Source organism: Papaver somniferum, chromosome 5 (assembly GCF_003573695.1).
Source record: "Papaver somniferum cultivar HN1 chromosome 5, ASM357369v1, whole genome shotgun sequence".
Lineage (NCBI taxonomy): Eukaryota > Viridiplantae > Streptophyta > Magnoliopsida > Ranunculales > Papaveraceae > Papaver > Papaver somniferum.
Genome location: NC_039362.1, coordinates 190,423,567 through 190,442,137, shown reverse-complemented (window position 1 = coordinate 190,442,137; position 18,571 = coordinate 190,423,567). Strand labels below are relative to the sequence as shown.

General features: G+C 34.0%; 1 long non-coding RNA gene across 1 annotated transcript; it reads right to left on the bottom strand.

Moving 5' to 3' along the window:
• Positions 1-10,736: 10,736 nt before the first annotated feature.
• On the bottom strand, positions 10,737-13,974 carry LOC113278366. The gene is made up of 5 exons (XR_003325461.1): positions 13,806-13,974; positions 11,879-13,120; positions 11,732-11,799; positions 11,338-11,495; positions 10,737-10,938 (listed from the first exon to the last, which is right to left on the bottom strand). It is a non-coding gene; the product is annotated as an uncharacterized LOC113278366 (long non-coding RNA).
• Positions 13,975-18,571: the final 4,597 nt, after the last annotated feature.

The following is an 18,571-nucleotide window of genomic DNA, read 5'->3' as shown; positions in this document are numbered from 1 at the left end:
GAATTGGTTTGGATAAAAATCCGTGGATGTTGGTGTTTTTTCTCACCCCTATCTGAAATATCAAATTCGGAAGTAGATTTTGGCTATGGGTATCCAAATCTTTTATACAAAAATGTTGCAAATCGAACATGAAGATGTCAACATCCGAAATATATGTATTTGAAATTATCATTTCATTCAAAATGAATCATTAAAATAGACAAAAAAGACAAATAAAGAAAAGTAAAAGTCAAAAGAAGTCGATAGATGAAAAACAACGATCATTTAAGGACACAAGAGAAAAATGAAAACCAAAAAAATTGAAACATATATAGCTCCAACCAAAAGATCTTCCAGACTCAATATACCTTCAAGAAATTCCAATAAACCGAAGAGAAAATCATCCTCCAAATCCACGTTTTCATCCTGGAAAGTACATTTTATTGTTTCAATTTAGTTTTCATTGCCATGGTCGAAATCATCAGGTCATCATAATAACCAATCAACGGGATTTTCGTACCTATTGAGTATCTTTCAAATATATCTCTGCTTAGAGATCTTCTCATATGATTAGAAATATCTAACATCTTGTTAAAATTTATCTTGTTAAAATTTATCTTGGAATCAATTGGAGCACTGATAACTCCATCATTAACAAAGGGAGTTAAATATTTATCTTTTGAATAAGGATTACGCTTTCCTTTCTTTTTTTCTTTTTTTTATGAACCATAACCCGACCCAAATTCGTACGATCTGGTGGAACTGGATGTGAATCCTCCATCCCATTAAAATCAGGTGCAACATGATCATTTTCCCCGCCAGTATCACTAATAATCAATTATTAATCTAGCAAACATAATAATCAAATTTTGTTCTTTTTTTAATCAATTCATGAATGTTGGAATATGTCTATCTCAACAAAAAAGTTATTGCAAGTGCTTGTGAAGATATCTGTGTAATGTTCTATACGAAACAAATGGATCTTAATAAAAAATAAAAAAAATCTTGGCAAAAATGTGATTATTTCAAGAACCAAAGATAAGTTGTTTGATTACACTGTTGAAAAGATGTAGTTCATTCTTCGAGGTTGGTAGAGGAAACTGATAAAAGCTTGAAGTATAACTCATATGAAGGCCTCACTATCTATTATTGCACAAGCATGTGAGGATGTAAATATTGCGTTTACAATTGAATAACTATTGAATGTGAAAATAATAAAAGCATACAAACACAAAAGTTTCGTAAACAATGAAAAATGGCTGGCAGAAAAACCGGGATCTAGTCAGGTTTTGAATATTATTAAGATTAATAAGACGATACCCAAGTTGATTACAAAAAACTTGTGTAGTTGAGACAGAATAAAGTATATACCCACAGTTACATTGTTTCCTCGATATCGGTGCGCCTATAATAAACATAGAGAACACTCGTGAATCACCTAACATAATTGACTCCCAAGTTATTCTGTAAATACATAGGAAACTCAATTCCTTTAAGGCGTCTTACTATAAAAAGATATCCAATCACAAATACACAAGATATTAGATGATAAATTCTGAGTCAAGGATCTTCCACTTAGATCTAAGAAAACAAGATATGATAGATTTGAAACTCCTTGATCAAGATCAACCAAGATGTTGAGTATCGATATAACCAATCTTTGATTCTACAAGTTATATTTTCAAAGCAAAAAACTTGTCGATCTCAACAATCTTTAAAATTATCTTCCAGGAAATCTAGTCATGCAGATAAACACGTGTTTCTGAGAAAAAAATATTGTTTTTCTCGCATGCCTTCAACTGGCTGCGCATGTTTTTTTTTGGTGGTTGACCAATGAAAGGTAAACTAAAGAACTTCAAGTCTTTAAAGTCCATAATATTCTTAATCTGCGAATGGTAAAACCTACACTTGTTTCCACTAATGATTTGCCTCACTGAAAGAAGTCTTTTAATGTCGGGAAAATTAATAGTTATGTCCCACGGATCTAGAGTCACTTAGATCCATAATAGTCAATATTTAAAGTCTTTAGTAGTCTTATATCATAATAGAATGACCATAGAATAAAAAAGTATTACTTAAAAAAAATTGTACGAGTTAGTTCTAAAACAAGTAATAATCAACGAAAATTAAATAACAATTTAGCTTTATACTAGTGGTAAAACTAGTATTTCTTGATCCTAAAATAATACTTTAAAGTGTAGCCACTTTATTCCAAAACCAAATTAAACTTACTCGTCGCTACGATGAAAGTGATCCACCCACTCGGCGGACAGTAAAAACCTATCAGTCTTGATCATAACAGTACGTGAATTCTTCTTAAACCATGTGAATTTAGTACCAGATATAGTGAGTTAACAACAATATCACACAAGGTGTGAGCCTAGATGAGTTTGTAAGAATACAAGCTTTGTTATTTATACTGTTATGGCCAAAGCTTGTTTGGAAACCAAGAAACCAAAAATTTCAAAATTCTCAAAAAATATTCAATTAATACCAGTTCTGAAATTAAGATATTATCTATATCCTTTCGATATTATCAACACGTGATGTTGTAATAGAATCTCAGAATATATTTCCAACTAATATAGTATGATAAATTCTAATAGTATATGACAACTAATACTAGGTATTGCAAGTCTGTGTACTTAGCTAAATTAGAAAACAATTGTGTGCACGCTTATGGGAAAGAAAAACACATAGATACCTATTCCAAAATTGGAATAAAAAATGTTTCTCACAATATTAATTCGGATCTTAGCCTTGAGTATCAAATGGATAAATATGAATAATATTATATTCTTATTTCAACGTGCTCAATATTTCATAACATGGAACTTTCTAGTTCAGATTTGTTAAACTTTCAGAATCTAAAAAATATAGTGTTAGAGCATAGCCCAGTTGAACTCACCAAGAGTTGGTATGTAAAGTGTCATATTTTAGTATCAAAACTCATCTAGAGTCGCTTGATTAAATATTAGAGCTAACTTCATTTAGGTTAGACTAGAAAGTCTAGGAATATTGAGACATGCATGCGACTCCGAAGACCCGAAGAATGAAAAGAAGTAACAAACTACAACGACGACATCATCCTTACAATTGAGGTTATTAATACTGATTTGAACTTGTTTCATTCCTGACGTATCTTTCAAGTCGTGCATATTGAAAACTTAACTGCAAAGTTGTATATACTGTACATATTGCATGATACTCTAGTTATATGACATGATCATAATAGTATGATCATGGTATTAGGGAATTAGACTACGAAATATAACTCTTATCTTTTGAACTTCGTAGATATGACATCGACGTAATCTTGTATATATTGTTATGATTATGTGAATGGGTTAGGGTAACGATTTCATCCTAGGAAACAATGTTTTATATTTGTTTAAAGGAAGTACATTCATGAACTTGTTTCGTGAATCGAAAGGAAAATCATTAGGCTTATTGTTCTGGATATTAATTGCAAATCTTTAGATGACCAATATGTGTGAGATGGTAGAACCGATCTTAACTAAGGTTAGGTATCTTGGTATAACAAATTGCAATGCCTGAATTATGATTTGGTATGACAAGTTTTTATTAATTGGTGTAACCGATCCTAAGTAATCACCATGTGATGGTATGATCAATCCTTGTAATTGGTGCGACCGATCATAAGTATGTATAACCGATCCTTTTAATTGGTGTAACCGATCCTGGTAACTGGTGTAACCGGTCCTGGTAACTGGTGTGACCGATCACAAGTAATACCATGTGTAGATGGAACCGATCCTTGTAACAAGTGTAACCGATCCAAGTAATTGGTGTGACCGATCACAAGAGTTTCCATATTTAGGTATAACCGATCCTAGTGATTGGTAGAAACGATAGAACCCATGTATGTGATTTGGTATTTGATCAATCGCATAGTAGTCTTGGAAAACAGGCGAACCAATTATAAACTTGTTTGGAAATATGGTATAACCGATTCCAAGAATGCAAATCCATGTAAATATGAAATAAATATTTGCAGTGAAAAGATGTTAACATACTTTGAACACAAGCAGTAACTCTTATCATTTATTGATGAAAGATATTCCTTAGTTATCAAGGTGATCCTGTGCCAAAATAAATTAAGAATCTTTTAATTAAGGTTTTTTTATTTTATATACATTAATTACCAACAATTAATGTGTAGCTTTAGAAAATAAAAATTAGTAATGTGCATTTATTAGTTGTAGATTTTCTATAGAAACATTTCGAAAATATTAGACAAGCATTTATTGGAATTATAAAAACCGAATTTCGTCATTCATTGCATAACTTGAGAATACATTCGGTTTTGGAAATTCATTGATTTCCCAACATCCTTGGGAAATCAATGATTTCCGGGTTTTTTCTGTATTTGCGGTTTCCTCGTTAAAGAAAATATTGTTGTGTCTTTTACTTTGATTTCCGTAATATAATTGTTTATTATAATAAAGTAAAATATGCGTATACATTAACTCCGCCTTACTTTATAGTGATCCTATAGATTTTGGTTTTTACTGAACCTATTATCAAGTAACACACTTTGTTGTTGTATGATCTCAATATTGTATCTATACTAAATCACACAAGTTATTTGTTGTCGTATTGTTTCGATCTCGTACATTCGGTAGAGGACTTATAAGTTGATAAATAAAAGATTGTAGTGTATTTGGGTACCCTCATCTTTTCATATAGAGTTCAAGATATGCTTTAGAAAATACAAGTTTAAGATCGGCCATGAATCTATTTGATATAGAAACTGAACTCTAGTCAAGACGAACTTAACTTAAGCCAGAGAAAATAACCCCTCTAAAATGAATTAAATTCCATATTCACTGGTTGATTTAGTTTTCGAAAGTTCAACAAGCATCCATGACGAAAGTCGTATTAGTTTTATGTCTAAATAACAAAAGTATAATAAACTATTACGTAACTCAATATTATAAGTTGTCAAAACAATTAATGTATGCTTCCTTTGACACTTAGATCATATGGATGATCAAGTCATCAAAACAACTAGAGCGATATAACAAAAATTTATATGTTATGTTTTCAATTAATACAACTGAAAGAACTTGATAGAAATAGGAAAAGTCAAAAGACAATAACTATGAAACCTAAATTTAAAAGATGATGTATTCGTTTTTATTCAATACATCTGCAGCTCTTTAATGAGTGACACAGAATTGCCTCAACATTTCAATGTCCTAAGTATAACCTAACAAAGTTGACTTTGATAACCAATTCAAGCGATCGAGTTTTGGAACTAAATTTGACAACCAAACTTTATATACCTAAAATTGGTGTGTTCAACCGAGCAGTTCTCTAACGATCTCCCTCTTTGTTTATTTTATTGACAAAACTCTAGATATATGGAGAATACATAAATTTACATAAATTGCAAGAATACAAGTTGTTAGAGCACTGCTCGGTCGAACTCGCAAGCGTTTCTATCCCAAGCTTGTTTGTCAAGTTTAGTTATCAAAACTATAAGTTCTAGTCTACCTATAGCTAAGTCTCGTATTAGGATAGTAAGTGTAGTTGAGCTTTAGAATTCACGGTGTTTATCGATTGAAGACGAAGAACTACTAAGGGGAGCTTGTGGAACTTCATCAACAAAAGGTATGTAGAGACTTGAACTCACTCAAAAGTCTATCTACTCTATCTCCTATTTGAGACAAAAGTCGCATAGCTATATAGACTTCAATGGTACACATTTGATATTTCGAGCTGAGTTTAACTCGCTTACATATTTCTCGAAATATGTGTTGGTAAGCTATCACTTTAACCAAGTTCATCTTATATTATTGATGAAAGTCAAAAGATGATCATGTGAAAATCTCCTTGTAACATCTTACATGATTTGTGTGAGACAGTCATTTGATGTAGACTCGGAATGTTTCGTATTGATCATTCGATCACTTGAAAATTGCTTTGAAGATAATAGTTTGTGTGAGACAGCTATTGTCGTCTTCTAAGAATGTTTCAATGATTAAAATGGAGTTTATAACGATTAACCATGATTGGATATAGCATAGTATGCGTGTTTGCATATATGTTGTCCATATCCGGAACCATGGTATGCATACCCGTATGCGTACTGCTTGGTTTGATGAAAGTACGGGAACCATAGTATGCATACCCGGACGCGTACTGGTTGGTTTGTGAAAGTCCGAGAAATTAGTATGCATACCGCTGTGCGTACTGGCATGAGGATCAAGTCCCCGGAATTCAACTGAGTTTGGAAGGTATGCGTACCCATTCGCATACTGGCGAATCCAAACCCAGTCCGGCTACTTAGGTATGCATACCCGTTTTCATACTTGAGTAGATTATGCTCTAAAATCGATTTTTTCATGAACTAATACATTTATATAATAAGAAATGCAATATTTTGCAATGGTTATAATGTTCATGAATTGATTCATGTGAATCAAAATCGATTTTGCTTTGATTGTGTCTTGTATAATTCTACGAGAATATAAACAATTGAACAACTCCATAACTAGTTTCATTTGAATAATTTGAACTCGTTGTGATTATGATGAATATGGTTGTTAATGAAAGTGTTCATATGGATAACTTCGTTTAACTATTTTTGGGACAACAAAGGTGCACACGTTTAGGTACGGTTACCCCATATATAAATGAAGTCACTTTTCATTTGTGTGTAACAAGCTAAGTTCAATCCAATGGTTGAAAGATATTAGCTTGAGTCTAATCAGGTTTTTATCTAACGGCGAATACTGAATGCTTTGTTACCAAGGTAATTTAGATTCCAAACCCTGATTTGAAGACTATATAAAGGAGAACTCTAGCAACTGGGAAACCTAATCCCAAACCTCCTGGGTGATACTAGTTGCGACTAGAGTCGATTCACCTTTGACCTTAGGTTTTCTCGAAAACCCTATAGGTTAACGACTTGAAGACTTCATTGGGATTGTGAAGCCAACACCAACTATTTCTCTGTAGTTATGTGTTCTGATCTTGTTATTTTCTATCGTAATTGAGTACTATCTTCTCTAAGAATTGCTCGAGATTTAATCTCCGATAGGAAAGATAAAAAGTAGTCACAAACATCTTCGTCTCATCGTTTGTGATTCCATAATATCTTGTTTCTCTACCATACGATTAAGATTATTGTGAGGTGATTGATATTTCTAGCCTGTTTTTCCGGAATATAAATCCGGTATATCAGTTGGTTCTTGTTCACTTTGATTTATCAAAAGATGGAACAAAACTCATAGGTTTATCCGTGGGAGACAAATTTATCCATTCAATAGACTTTTCTGTGTGAGACAAATTGGTTTATCAAGTCTTCGAATTTGGGTCGTAGCAACTCTTAGTTTTGGGTGAGATCAGATAAGGGAATCAAGTGCGCAGAATCCGGCGTGGTTCTAGAGGCGTAAGGAATGTGACTGTACTCTGATCAGTGTGTGATTGGTTACGGCTCAACTATATTCCAGTCCGAAGTTAACTTGGAGTAGGCTAGTGTCTGTAGCATCTTAATACAGTGTGGTGTTCAAATCTGGACTAGGTCCTGAGGTTTTTATGCATTTGCGGTTTCCTCGTTAACAAAACTTCTGGTGTCTGTGTTATTTCTTTTCCGCATTATATTTTTTTATATAACTGAAATATCACAGGTTGTGCGTAAGTTCAATCAATTAGATAATCTAAACTTTGGTTGTTGATATAAATTGATTGACACTTGAAAATTGGTCTTTGGTACCATTGAAGTTATTTCTCAACATTCAATCGGGCTCGCAAATTCCTATTTGTTTGATTGCGGATTGAATTGAGAAATTGAGATATAAGTCTTTGATATACTTTTCTTAAGATTGAGTCTGACTGTATAGTTGATTCTCTTGAAAATATATTGGAGTTAGTCCATATAGATTGCTAAGCGAAATATTGGGTGTGGTTGTTAGACCCCCACTTTTTCAATTGGTATCAGAGCACGCAAACACGTTCAATACCTTACAAGTCTGTGTTTGTAGTGATCTGACTCTATGGATAATAGTGCTATCTCAATAAATGTGCCACCAGATCCAGAGATTTCAGAATTTTCTTCCGTGACTGATCTAATAAAATCTTGTAGAAGAAATTCTATCTAAACCTCTTCCAGGTTTAAAATTTCTTGAGGTATTTTCAGGTTTTGAGAAGAAACTAGAAAGTCTATGTCTTGATGTTGAGTTATACCTCCAAAAAGAACAAGAATCTCTTGATAGGATGAATTTAGTTATGATGAATAATTTTCATGTTGAGGTTGATATTGATTTATTAATCAGTCAGAGCCATGCTCCTCATCCTTGTAATCCAATTTGTTGTAACAAACTGAATGAATTACAAGAAGGGTTTAAAACTCAGTCTACTGAGTGCATCATATCTAAGCATGAATCAAGTCATTGGTCAGTTCCTGATACATCTTACCAGAATGATAGTATTGTTTTTCTTGCGAAAAAAATTAGGACGTCTCTTTTGTTCAAGAGAGTTTCCCTATGCAATACTGAAAATTATCTGCAAAGAATGTTGTTTATAAGAAGAAAAATAAGAAATCATAAACACGAATCTTTTTGTTTCTTCCTAAAATTCTTTGGAATTTCTATAAAAACAGTTATTTGGGTTTTGCTCAACACCATAAGATATAAGAGCTGTTGGAAAGAAACTCTTTCTTGGTGTCATGGTGTAAAAGGCTTCCTTATAGTGTGTATGATCAATACAGAGACAGAGGTAACTCGTAATTATATTTGTTGAGTTTTACTCCAAATATGGTGTCGCAAAAACAAACGAGTCCTTGTCAGCACACGTACGGTTCATGTACTCCGTGTTCCGGAATGTGTCTAACCGGTTCATGTACCACCATTCGACATATAAAAAGAGAGAGAACTCTCTTCTTTCCCTTCACCCTCTCTTCTCAACAGTTCGAGAACAGAAGAGAAAGACCAAAGGTTCTCAAATCTCCATCGGTTCTTAATCTTTTGAGTTTGAATCAAAGTTTTGTAATCAGGAGAATCTTTCCTTTCTTGGGTCAAGAATCAATTCTTTGTCACTCATCATTTTGGAACTCCACCATTAACAACAGTTGATGGACCAAGTAAGTAGTTCATCTTCTCTGTTGTTTTATTTTTCAAAAATGGCATCTAAGAAGAGGTTAAGTCGTGGTGAGAGTTCGAGTGCTCAAGTTAATATTGCTAGTTCTAGTAGAAGAATTATTGATAGTGATGATTAAATTGGTATAGATGTTCTGCAACCCTTTTATGATCCAGCTCTTCAAATTAGCTTTACTAGTCTACTTGCTAGGAACAAATATGTCAAGTTTCTTAAAGGGAATTTCGTCACAGAAAGGTTTTATGATTAAACTGTTCAAGAACCGGAGTTTCACCAGTTTATGAACCAATATGAATGGGGATATATTCATGATGGTCGTGGTTCGTCACGTCCTGAGATGACTTGCCAATTTTATGTTAACTTGCATGCAACTAACAAAGACAGTTGTTATTTCAAAAAAATGGTTGGGGTATATCTTTTGAGGTAAATCGTGGAGTGATTGCATATTTTTTAAATCTATTTCTTGATCGCTCCTTTGTCGTTCCTAAACCTGAGCATCTCATACCAACTTAGAGTCAACTGTCTGAAATGGTACTAAATAGAAGTGAATCTTGGTCTGGCAGTAAGTTGTTTGTTGACAACATTAGCTTTCATTTTAAAGTTTTTACCAAACTGGTTGTTGATAATTTGATTCCCAGTACGCTTGATAAGAATCTATGGAGCAGGACCCTTGCTGAGATGATTTGTTATCATATCTCTAGAGAAGATATTGATATTTGACAAATGATTCATATGGTTTCACAAAAGAAAAATCTTGGGTTTCCTTGTCTTATCAGCAGAATTTGCAGTCACTTTAAGATTCCTCATATTGGTACTTGTGTTGGTCGTGATACTCCCTTATCCCAGACAGACATCAACAAAATGAAGAAATCGGTCAACCCTGAAGCTAATCTTCTTGAAAGAATTGAGTGCTTGCAGAAACAACTGAACTATGTTTTGGGAGTTCATCCTGAATTGACTGAACCTGTCTTTGAGATTGCTGAGAAATACAATCGGAATCAAGCATAGTTTCTTCATTTTCACTACACCAAATTTAGCATTTGGCAACAGTTAAGATCTGTTGCTGACTGGGCTTCAACAGATTCTTCACCGTTGCTAAACACCCTGTCGCAGTTTTTCGCAACAGCTTTAGCTCTGTCAGCAAAGGCAATCGTAGCAGAAAGACGTTGTTGCGAAACAGAGATTTAGTAGCTGGTAAACTGTTGCTAATATGTTGCTAATTTTAGAGTTATTCCGGGGTATTTTTGTTAGAACAGGGTATAATTTTTCTGGTTCAGATTTAGCAACAGTTTTTTCCGTTGCTAAACTTTTGCGACAAAGAAAAAGGTCTAGTCTTTGTTGACCTAGTCACAACCGGTTTCCCCCAATTTATCCTGCAGTATCCCTGCAACACCCTAATTTATCCTATATCCAGTAATTCAATCTGATAATTCTTATGCCCTACATTCCCAGGATCAAATAATTTAACTACGATTTGCAACCGGGTTAAACAAGAACAGATGCAGCATTAAGAATGTGAACCAAAGACATGTTACATCGACAGGTTCTGAAATCCTGACAGGTTTAAATATCGAATAAAAATGATTCATTAATGGATGGTTGACTTAAAAGTATCACAATAGGAGATAGAAATGTTTACAAATATCACAACTTACTTACTCAGATGATAAAGACGACAAAATCAGGTAGTTGAATTGCAATGTTCTACATGGCAGCAGTAAATAGATGCAATGTTCTATTACAGTGATAACAAACATAATATGCAACTAACTAGGCAATTGTATACCTAATTGCAGCTACAACTTTGAGCCAAAGCACTTCAAAACCAACTATTTCCTGCAAACACCGATAACTTACATTAGCAACTTTTCAAAGATCTCAAAAACATGACCAGACCAAAAAAGAAGATACACCATGTTTGTGCAATACTAGTGTCCACACATATAAGTTCGTGTATGACTAAAGCTTTTTTGTTACAACATAGTTGCAGAATGAAGAACCAGGAAAGCTAATTGTTAAGTGAAAAAGGTAAACATTTTAATTTAAAACCATGTAATTACAAACCTTTCCTGAAGATGAACTTCCTTTTGGTAGTTTGGAATTCATCGATAATTTTAAGCATGTTCATAACTACTTAATATCAGAGATTTTATACAAATATCAATCCAGTTATACTACTTTTGATATTAACTAGTGATAATTGACACTCAACAGTATATGTAACCTTGTGATTACCTGGAATTCCCCAATGCATGGGTACCTCCATCTATGCGTTACAAGGTATGATGGATAGCGTAGTCCCCACACGGTCCCAATAGAACTTCAATTTCAGAAAGTACTCCTTGTTGAAAAAAATCATCAAGACGGAAGCTTCTCATGTAATCTAAGTACACCTATATTGATTACCAGAACAAGAAATATCAATTTAAGAATCAGTCTAAGGGTCTAACAAGAATAATACGAAGTGGGGAAATAAGATTATCTTTATCTGAAGCAAAACCTGAAATATTGCTTGTTGAATACAAGCAAGATTCTGGAATACAGTATATAAAGGAGAATGAAATCAGTGAACTATCTTGCACAGATCTATCAATTATAGATAACCATGTCCTTTAACTTTAATACTTACTTTTTGGGTTCAAAAGGACCTCGACTGAACTACGCTTAACCAGAAACACCATATTTGCCGACTAGCATCTGCACTTGAAACCAAGCTAAGATTATTAACAGTCACGGATAAAGTACATAGAACAAAGCACTAAGGATGAATCTATACCTATGTATGCTGCTAGCTTCTTTATCTCCAATTCAGCTGCAGCCCTTCCCACTGTCTCCAGAGGAGCTGCCACGCAAAACACAACCATATACAATTTCATCAAAGAAATGTCATTCCAACAAATATAAAAACCAAAAGATCTTCACATGAACAAAATAAATTAATCAACGCCATTAATGAATGAGATCCTCGAAAGGAATGAATCCTAATATCAAACCCAGTTTGTTCTTCTCCATGCCCATTCATCTCCACTAACACCACCACCCCTCAAAAAATATAGCAAAACCAATACAAAAATCTCTCCTTTAAACACTGAAACTGCTAAACTGACAAAAAGGGTATATAATCAAAACAACCAAGTGGAATTAGATTCCTCTGAAGATAAAATCAATTTTTTTTTGTTTAGGATGAAACAAAACAAGAAAAAAAATGAAAAAAACCACAGATATATACTATGCTCTTGATATATAAATATTTACCTCGACTATGCTCATTCGCCCTTAACACAACAAAGACATACTTGATGAGTAGATTGAGAGTAAGAGCATATATGACTGCATCAACCATAATGTGAGAAACTACGGCTATTTTCCCTAGATGAAATAGTACTAGATGAAATCAGTAGCGAACAAAAACACTTACGTACTAAATCAGTTACCTTCATATGCTTTCCACTGAGCATGAAACGATGCTGATCATAAGTTGAGAGCTTGACTGGTTGAACTCTTTCATCTACCAGTCTCCTCCTCCTCTTAACTGCAAGAATCACACTGTTACTGCTGAAGTTCGCAATGCTTTGAGCTTTCAGTTGTAGCTTTGTATAGTTCACAAGCCTGTGAATGTGGTCTGTGTCTTTGGACTCCATAAGTTATTCATTATGCAAGCCTCAAACTGTGGCTACTGGATGTGCACAGCACTGACAAAGATATGAACTTTAAACTGTTCCGCAAGCTAGGTTGGTAGTGCAAGACTTTCTCCTGCTCCATAAGTTGATCATTGAGTTGTAGCGAGTCCACAGCTTGCATAGACACTTAAAATGATATGCAATTGGCTATTCTCCTCAGTATGAATATTGATCATCCCGGAAGGAGGAGCGCAGTACGTTATAGACTGCTGCTCATCTCCTTATATTGGACTGTGTGGCTCCACCACGGCGCAAACTCCATTGTTGTGTGGACTTGGAGCTGCTTGTCTATGGAAAAGACTCATCCTTGATAACTTCAAAGAGAACTGTATCTTCTCCTGAAACATAACAATTAAAAATAACCACCTTTAACAATCCCCAACAATGAATGACAATTTTAAAAGCCACCAGAACATAAACAGCACTTACAGGATGATATGAAAGAAGAAAGGGGTTACTGTCATCAAATTGCAGATGAATTGAGGGATTGAAAGTTGTTTTTGATTGATGATAGAACTAGGAATTCGAATTAAGAAGTTGCTAAACCTGGTAACAGGAAATTGTGATGATTTTAGGTTTACAGGTTAGGGTTTTGACGAGATGGGTTTTTGCTGCTGTTGGATCAGTGATGGGATTGAAGAGGATGTGTTTGAATGGGTAGAATTACATACGAACACCAAATTAAACTTAACCCTAGATATCAAACGCGAAACTAAACATAACAACAGAATTTCAAGAATACAACAGAAACCCCTAATTCTGATAAAAAAAAAACAGAAACCCCTAAATACCTAGAAAAGTTAAGAATCCCCAAATCATAACCCTAAATTGCTGGGGGGAAAAATCAAAAAACCCTAGATTATGAATCCAAAGACTACTGTCTACTGACATAAAACAAAACCGTGAATGTAACCAAAATAAAAAAATATGCAGAAATATTAAATTTGGATCATAAAGACATCAAAATGAAGAACATGATCTAAAAAAATGAAACGAAGATAAGATCGAACAAGGGCAGCTGACCTTCACGAATTCAATATCCGATATCTGCAGTTCATCATCAGCAGAAAAATTATCGATATGGAAAGAAGAAAGATGTAGAACAAGGTAGCATAATTTGTTAGGTCTGATTTTTTTTTTCGAGTCTTCTGCTGAGAAGGGGAGAAGAAGAGGTGGAAGAGAGACTAATCTCTTCGATCGATAGAAACAAAGAAATAGAAACTCTGGTAGTCTAAAGTCAAGGGGTCAAAGGGTTGGAAGTATATAAATAGACTTAAAAAGATATCAAAAATATGGGCGGAAGAAGAGTTCAAAAGTGTTACCTAGAAGCATGTGAATCGTATGCCTATGATCTCTGCTGTTGCTACTAGCAACAGAGTCTTGGCAGTGGCGAAATTAGTAACAGAAATAAGCTGTTGCTAAACTTTAGCAACTCTTTTTTGTTGTTGCTAATTAGAAACAGCTCTAACTCTGTTGCTAATCTGAGTTGCTATATCAAGAATTTGGTGTAGTGTTTGTTTATCTTGTCTTTTGTTAAACTACTGATGGTGGATGTTATTCTAAATAGTTGTAAAAATTTATGCAAGTAGATCCAATTTCTGCGTTGGTGTCGAATATTCATTCTTCACTCACTGTTTTAGCTTTGAATGTTTATCTTTCAATTAAATTGCTAAAAGTATTGCATCCATGAGAAGTTTAGCTAAACAACGAAAGTTAAGCCTATTATGTCATTATGCAAATATTAATGGAAGATAGTATGAACCTTTTTCTACAAAGATAAAGTCTATTATATGTCTCTATGCAAATATTGATGAAAAATAGAATGAATCTTTGAATATTCCGCAATACCGGTCTTTCCAAAATCCACATATTTGTGTAAATAATGTACGGTTCCATAAGTTCTCTTATGTTAGCATTTTCGATTAAATTAATCATGGTCTCTCTTGTAGTTAATTTAATTGAGTTTTTTTGGATACAAATTCATGTTTCAAGAGATTTGTTAATGTCCAAATAAATCCTTATTTTCTTGTGAAAGTATGGTCGCTCTTGTTGTTCTTTCCGGAATGACATTTTATGGGGGAGAGTTCTTAATTGAACTTGTTCTTAATTGACAAATCTTTGTGGGGAGTGCGGCTGTGGAATATTGTAGGAGTTTTCTTGTATCTTTGTAAACTCCTTGATGAATACACTAGTTTCGACTATGTGAAATCATAGAAACAAAGTTGATATGTTCTCTTTTGGTCTTGAAGTATCTCTATGAAAATTTCATTAGGATCTGCTCACTAGTTTTCGTACCTTTGCCAATTTATATTGACAAAAAGGGGGAGAATTAATGTGTAATTCACATTACAAATACATATGGTTTACGGATCATTATATAAGGGGAGTGGTTTTCATGTGAGATGAAGTATTGACTAAGGAGGAGTGATACATATCACCATAGTATTGTTGTCAAAGTTGTGATACAATTGGACTTTGATGTTGTGTAATTATACTATGACACTATCTAACAATGATTGAGAGCAACTGTTTTCTCATTTTGATAGATACGGATCTTCAACAATAATGATGCTGAGTTGAACACCTTTAGAATCACAGAGTACTTGGAAGTGACGAAGATTTCGAGTAATGTTAAAGAACCAAGGAGATCAAGCATTTGGATGAGAATATACAAAGTTTATTTATTTTGTAATCCATATGTATTGATAGTTTTGTCGCTAAAATTGACAAAGGGAGAGAATGTTGGAGCACTGCTTGGTCGAACTCGTAAACGTTGCTATCTCAAGCATGTTTGTCAAGTTTAGTTTCCAAAACTATAAGTCTTGATTTCTAGTCTACCTATAGCCAAGTCTCGGATTAGGATAGTAAGTGTAGTTGAGATTTAGACTTCACATCGTTCATCGATTGAAGATTAAGAACTACTAAAGGGATCTTGTGGAACTTCATTAAAAAAGGCATGTGGAGACTTGAACTTATCTATCACTCAAAATTCTATCTACTCTATCTCTTATTTGAGACAAAAGCAGTATAGCTATATAGACTTCAATTATACACATTTGATACGAGCTGAGTTTAACTCGCTTACATATTTCTCGAAATATGTGTCGGTAAGCTTTCGCTTTAACCAAGTTCATCTTATATTCTTGACGAAAGTCAAAAGATGAACATGTGAAAATCGCCTCGTAACATCTTACATGATTTGTGTGAGACAATCATTTGATGTAGACTCGGAATGTTTCGTATTGATCATTCGATCACTTGAAAATTGCTTTGAATCTAATAGTTTGTGTGAGACAGCTAATGTCTTCTTCTAATAATGTTTCAATGATTGAATTAGAATTTAGAACGATTAACCATGATTGGATAGAGCATAGTATGGGCTCTTGCATATATGTTGTCCATATCCGTAACCATGGTATGCGTAGTGCTTGGTTTGGTGAAAGTCCGAGAACTATAGTATGCATATCCGTATGCGTACTGGTTGGTTTGTGAACGTCTGGGGACTTAGTATGCATACCGATATGCGTAATGGCGTGAGGTTCAAGTCATGGGAATTCAACTGAGTTTGGAAGGTATGAGTACCAGTTCGCATACTGGCGAACCCAAACCCAGTCCGGCTCTTAGGTATGCGTACCCGTTTGCATACTTGAGTAGGTTATGTTCTAAAATCGATTTTCTCATGAACTAATACCTTTATATAATAAGGAATGCAATATTTTTCAAACCGTGGCTATAATTTTCATGAATTGATTCATGTGAATCAAATTCAATTTTGCTTTGATTGTGTCTTGTATACTTCTACTAGAATATAAACAATTGAACAACTCCATAACTAGTTTCATTTGAGTCATTTGAACTAGTTGTGATTAATGGTTGATACGAAAGTGTTCATATGGATAACTTCGGTTAACTATTGTTGAACCAACAAAGATGCACACATTTAGGTACGGTTACTCATATCTAAGCTTCATTTTTCAATCTATTTTTTATAATCTATTTTAGGAGATACTAGAAAATAAAACTTAGCAAAAAAAGTAACAAGCTAAGTTCGATCTAACGGTTGAAAGATATTAGCTTGAGTCTAATCAGTTTTTTATCTAACGGTGAATATTAAATGCTATGTTACCAAGGTAACTTATATTGCAAACCCTGATTTGAAGATTATATAAAGGAGAACTCCAACAATTGGGAAACTTAATCCCCACACCTTATGTGTGATAGTAGTTGCGACTAGAGTCGATTATCCTTAACCTTAGGTTTTCTCCAAAATCCTGTAGGTTAACGACTTGAAGACTTCATTCAGATTTTGAAGCCAGACCCAACTATTTCTTTGTAGTTGCGTGTTCTGATCTTGCTGTTTTCTATCGTGATTGAGTACTATCTTCTCTAAGATTTGCTCGAGATTTAATCTCCTATAAGCAAGATAAAAAGTAGGCACAAACATCTTCGTCTCATCGTTTTTCATTCCACAATATCTTGTTTTGCTACCATATGATTAAGATTATTGTGAGGTGATTGATATTTCTAGGATGTTCTTCGGGAATATAAGTCCGGTATATCAATTGGTTCATGTGCACCTTGATTTATCAAAAGATGGAACAAAACTCATAGGTATTTTTGTGGGAGACAGATTTATCTATTCAATAGACTTTTCTATGTGAGACAGATTGGTTTATCAAGTCTTCGATTTTGGGTCGTAGAAACTCTTAGTTATGGGTGAGATCGGATAAGGGAATCATATGCGCAGAGTCCTGTTGGGATTCAGAGGCGTAAGGAATGTGACTGTACCTTGATCAGTATGAGATTGGTTAGGGCTCAACCACATTCTAGTATGAAGTTAACTTGGAGTAGGCTTGTGTCTGTAGCGTCTTAATACAGTGTGGTGTTCAAATCTCGACTAGGTCCCGGGATTTTTTTTCATTTGCGGTTTCCCCATTAACAAAATTTCCGGTGTCTGTATTATTTCTTTTCCGCATTATTTTTGTTTATATAATTGAAATATCACAGGTTGTGCATAAGTTCAATCAATTGGGAATTCAACCTTTGGTTGTTGATTAAATTGATTGACAGTTGGATATTGGTTTTTGATATCGTCCAAGTTATTTCTTATATTCTACCGGGCTTGCAAATTCCTATTTGTTTGATTGCTGATTGAATTGAGAAATTGAGATATAACTCTTAGATATATTTTCGTTGATTGAGTCTGATGTCTAGTTGATTCTCTTGAAAATATATTGGAGTTAGTCCATACAGATTGCTAAGCGAAATATTGGGTGTGGTTGTTAGACCCTCGTTTTTCATAAATAACTCATATTACTTATTCATACATTGTTTTTGTTTAAACCAAATTAATGATTTATAAACATGCATGCCAACAGATGGTTTTAAAAAAGATGGTTTTCAACAAAATTCTTTAAACAAAAGATAGTGTACAAGAGATTTTTACCCAACTCATCTCAAAAAGATGCAAAACAACAATTGACACTATTCATAAATCAGATAACATAAACCTAGGGAATATGTTATTTCTTCTCGATATACTTTACAAGTAAAACACAAAGCATGTATAAAAGCATACAACCAACCCAAACCCCTACACATATCATCACTCTTCTGTATATAACTGAGCAAACCCTTTCTTGAGTTGCTTGAATCGGCTTATTTCTTGAGATATTTAACCCACGGATACCTAAACGAGTGCCAACTAGAGGTAATAGTGGAGCATTTCGAATGCAAATAGGGTTGAAGATCTCTCTGGTTGCAACTTTTGCAGCGGGATTTCTTGCAGA